The following is a 5,520-nucleotide window of genomic DNA, read 5'->3' on the forward strand; positions in this document are numbered from 1 at the left end:
ACGCACTGGAATTGAGTGGAACTATATGGAATGGAATGGAGAGAATAGGAGAGCAGTGTAGAGGAATAGAATGGAATGGAATAGAGTGGAATGGAATGCAGTGGAGTGGAGTGGAATGGAATGGATTGGAATTGAATGGAATGAAACGGAATGTAGAGGAGATGAGTGGAGTGGAGTGGAATGGAATGGATTGGAATTGAATGGAATGAAACGGAACGTAGAGGGGATGAGTGGAGTGGAGTGGAATGGAATGTAATTCAAATGAATACAATGAAAATAAATGGTATGCAATGGAATGGAGTGGAGTGGAATACAATGGAATGGAATGGAGTGGCATGGAATGGAATGCAAAGGAATGGAATGCTATGGAATGGAAGTGAATGGAGTGGAAAGGAATGGAATGGAATGGAACGGAACGGAACGGAACGGAACGGAACGGATTGGAGTGGAGCGGAGTGCAATGGAACGTAGTGGAGTGTAATACAATGGAATGGAATGGAATTCATGTAATGGAATGGAGTGGAATGGAGTGAAGCGCAGTGGAGTGGAGGAGATTAGGAATGGAATTGAATGGAAACGAATGGAATGGAGTGGAATAAAGTGGAATGGAGTAGAGTGGAATGCAATGGAATGTATTGAAGTGGATTGATTGCAGTGAAGTGGAATGGAATGGAATTGAGTGGAATGAAAGGGAATGGAAAGCAATGGAATGAAATGGAGAGGAATAGAATGGCATGGAATGGAAAGTAGTGGAATGGACTTGAGGGGAATGCAATGGAATGGAATGGAGTGGAGTGGAAAGGAGTGTAGTGGGGTTGAGTGGAAATTAATGGAATGTGGTGGAATGGATTGGAGAGGAAAGGGGTGGAATGGAGTGTCGTGGAATGGAATGGAATGGAGTGGAATGGAATGGAGTGGACTGGAATGGGGTGGTATGGAATTGAATGGAATGGAATGGATTGGAGGTAATTGGAGTGGAGCACACTGGGGTGGAGAGCACTGTAATGGAATGAAATGGAGTGTTAGGAAATGGGATGGAAGGGAATGGCTGGAGTGGAGTTGAGTGGAATGGAATGGAATGGAATGAAAAGGAAAGGAGTGGAATGGAGTGGAAAGCAATGGCATGGAATGGAATGAAGTGGACTGGAGTGGAATGGAATGGAGTGGAATGGGAAAGGATGAAATGGAACAGAATGGAATGGAGTGGAATGGAATGCAACAGAATGGAGTGGAATGGAGTGGAGTTGAGTGGAATGTCATGGAATGGAGTAGAAAGGATTGGAGTTGAATGGAGTGGCAAAGAATGGAATGGAGTGGAGTGGAATGGAATGAAATGGAGTGGACTGGAGTGGTGGGGAATTTAGTGGAATGGAGTGGAGTGGAATGGAGTGTAATGTATTGGAATGGAGTGGATTGGATTGGAGCGTAATGGAGTAGAAGGGAGTGGAATGGAATGGAATGGAAAGGTGTGGACTGGAATGCAATTCAGTTGAATGGAATTGGTGGAATGGAATGGAGCGGAGTGGAAGGGAGTGGACTGGAGTGGAATGGAGTGGAATAGAGTGGAATGGAGTCTTCTGGAGTGGAGAGGAATGGAGTGAAATGGAATGGAATGGATTGGATTGGAGAGGAGCTGAATGCAGTGGTGTGGAGTGGAGTGGAGTAGGGTGGAATTAAGTGGAATTGTGTTCAAGGGAATTGAATATGGTGTAGTGGAACTGAATGGAGTGGATTGGAAAGGAATGGAGTGGAGTGGAATGGAATGGACTGGAATGGAAGGGAGTGGATTGGAGTCGAGTTGAGTGGAATGGAATAGAGTGGATTGGTGAGGAGAAAAATGAAGTGGAATGGAGTGGAGAGGAATGGAATGGCATGTAATGGAGTGGAGAGGATTGGAACGGAATGGAGTGTAGTGGAATGCAGGGGAATGGAGTTGAATCGATTGGAAATAAATGGAATGTAAGGGAATATATTGGAATGGAATTGAGTGTAGTGGTTTGGAGAGGAATGGAATGACATAGAATTGAATGGAATGGAATGGAGTGGAATGGAATGGAATGGAAGGCTATGGAATGGAATGGAGTGGAGTGGAATGGAATAGAATGGAATGGAGTGGAATGTAGTGGAGTGGAATGGAATGGAATGGAATGGAGTAGAATGAAAGGGAATGGAATGAAATCGAAAGGAATGGAATAAAAAGGAATCGAGTTGAATGGAGAAGAGTGGAATAGAGTGGAGTGGAGTGGAATAGAGTGTAGTGGAGTGGAATGGAATGTAACGGATAGGATTTGAGAGTAATGGAATTGAGAGGAATGGAATGGGTTGGAATGGAATGGAAAGGAATGGATTTGTCTTGAGTGGAATGGAATGGAGTGGAATGGAAAGGAGTGGAATGGTGTTGAGAGGAATGGAATGGAATGGAATGGAATGGAATGGAATGTAGTGTAGTGCACTGGATTAGAATGGAATGGAATGGAATGGAATGGAATGGCATGGAATGGAATCGAATGGAATGGACCCCATTGGAATGAACTTGAATGGAATGCAATCAAAGGGAATGGAATGGAATGGAATCAAATGAAATGGTATGGAATGGACTAGAAACAAACGGAATGGAATTTTATGGAATGCAATGGATTCAAATAGAAGTGAATCGAATGAAATAGAATGGAATTGAATGGAATGGAGTGGAATGGAATCGAATGGAATTGCATGGCAGGGAAAGGAATGGAATCGAATGGAATGGAATGCAATGGATTGTAATGAACTGGATAGAGCATAATGGAATGGAAGTATATGGAATGGAATGGAATGGAATGGAATCAAATGGAATCAAATGGAATAGAATGGAAGTTATTAGAATCAAATTAAATGGAATTGAATGGAATCCAAAGGATTCGAAAGGAATGGAACGGAATGGAATTAAATGGAATGGAATGGAACGGTCTCGAATGGAATGGAATGGGATGGAATGGAATCTAGCAAAATTAAATGGGCTGCAATGGAATGGACTGGACTGGAAAAGACTCGAATGGAATAGAGTGGAACGGAGTGGAATCCTATGGAATGAAATGGAATGGAATCAAAAGAATGGAATGCAATGGACTCGAATGGAATGGAATCGAATTGTGTGGATTCTAACGGAATGGAATCCAGTGGAAAAGAATTCAGTTGAATGGATCTGAAAGGAACTGACTCGAATGGAATGGAGTTGAATGGAATTGAATGCAATGCAAAGACTCGAGTTGAATGAAATGGAATGGAATGCAATGCAATTGTCTCGAATGGAATTGAATGGAATGGAATGGAATTGAATGGAATGGAATCAAATGGACTGGAATGGAAGTGAATGGAATGGAGTCCAATGGAATAAACTCGAATGGAATGCAGTCAAATGGAATGCACACAAGTGGAGTGAATTGGAAAGGAATGGAGTGGAATAGAATATAATGGAGTGGAATCAAATGGAATGGAATGGAAGGGATGGGAGACATATGGAATGGAATGGAATGTAGTAAAAAGGAATCGAATGGAATGTAAAGGAAAGTAATGGAAAAGAATTGAATTGAAAGCAATGGAATTGGATGGAATGGCCTCAAACGGAATGGAATGGCATGGTATGGAATTGAACAAAATGGAATGGTATGGAATGAAATAGAATGGAAGGGAGTGGAATGTAATGGACTGGGAAGCATTTGAATCGAATGGACTGGTATTAAGTGGAATCGTATGGATTGGAATAGAATAGAATGGAATGGAATGGAATGGACTCAAAAGGAATGGAATCGAAAGGAATGGAATCCAATAGAAAGAATCGGATGGAATGGAATCGAATTGAATGCATCCAAATGAAACTGTCTCTAATGGACTGGAATGGAATTGAATGGAATGGAATGGAAGGGAAAGGCTAGAATGGAATGAAATTGAATGTAATGGAATGGAATTGAATGGACTCAAATGAAATGGACTGGAATGGAATGGAGTCGAATGGAATATACTCGAGTGCCATGGAATCAAATGGAATGAAAAGCAATGGAATGGAATGGAAAGCAATGGATTGCAATGGACTGGAATACAATGGAATCGAAAGCAATGGACTCAAATGGAATGGAATTGAATTGAATGGATTCGAATGGAATGGAATAGAACTGAAAGGAATAGAATTGAATGGAATGGTATCAAATGGAATGGACTGGAATGGAATGGAGTGGAATGGAATGGAATCGAAAGGAATGGAATGAAAAAGAATGGATTCGGATGGAGAGGGCACAAATGGTCTCCAATGGAATGAATTCAAATGGAAAGAAGTAGAATGGAATGGAATAGAATGGAATGGAATGGAATGAAAAATAATGGAATGGAAAGGAATGGAGTGGAATGAAATGGGCTCAATGGAATGGACAAGAATGGAATGGAAGGTACTTGAATACAATGGACTGGAATGGAATGGACACGAATAGAATGGAGTCAAACGAAAATAATCGAATGGAATGGAATCCAATGGAATTGAATAACAAGGAATGGACTTGAATGGAATTTACTCGAATGCAAAGGAATTGAATGGAATGGAATGGACTGGACAAGAATGGAATGGACTGGAATGGAACCGTATCAAATGAAATGGACCCGAACGGATTGGAATTGAAAGGAATAGAATCGAATGGAATGGAATGGACTGGAATGGAATGGAATGGACTCGATCGTAATGGACTGAATGGAATGGACTCGACTGGAATGGAATCGAATGGAATGGAATCAAAAGGAATGGACTTGAATAGAATGAAATCGAAAGGAAGGAAATCAAATGGAATGCAATCGAATGGAATGGACTTGGATTGAATGTACTGGAATGGAACGGTCTCAAATGGAATGGACTTGAATGGATTGTAATAGAGTGAAATGGAACAGAAAGGAATTGGATGGAATGGAAAGGAATGAAATTGAATGGAATAGAATCGAATGGAATGGACTGACATGGAATGGAATCGAATGAAATGGAATCAATTGGAATACAATATAATGGATTGGAAAGGAATGGAATGAAATGGATTTGATTAAAATGTAATGGACTGGAATGGAATGGAATCGAACAAAATGGAATGGAATGGAATGGAATGGAATGGAATGGAATGGAATGGATTGGAATGGAATGGCATGGAATGCAGTAGACAGGAAAGGATTCAGATGGAACGCACTGGAATTGAGTGGAACTATATGGAATGGAATGGAGAGAATAGGAGAGCAGTGGAGAGGAATAGAATGGAATGGAATAGAGTGGAATGGAATGCAGTGGAGTGGAGTAGAATGGAGTGGAGTGGAATGGAATGGATTGGAATTGAATGGAATGAAACGGAATGTAGAGGAGATGAGTGGAGTGGAGTGGAATGGAATGTAATTCAAATGAATACAATGGAAATAAATGGTATGCAATGGAATGGAGTGGAGTGGAATAGAATGGAACGGAATGGAGTGGCATGGAATGGAATGCAAAGGAATGGAATGCTATGGAATGGAAGTGAA

The sequence above is a fragment of the Gorilla gorilla genome, chromosome Y (genome assembly GCF_029281585.2).
Source record: "Gorilla gorilla gorilla isolate KB3781 chromosome Y, NHGRI_mGorGor1-v2.1_pri, whole genome shotgun sequence".
Lineage (NCBI taxonomy): Eukaryota > Metazoa > Chordata > Mammalia > Primates > Hominidae > Gorilla > Gorilla gorilla.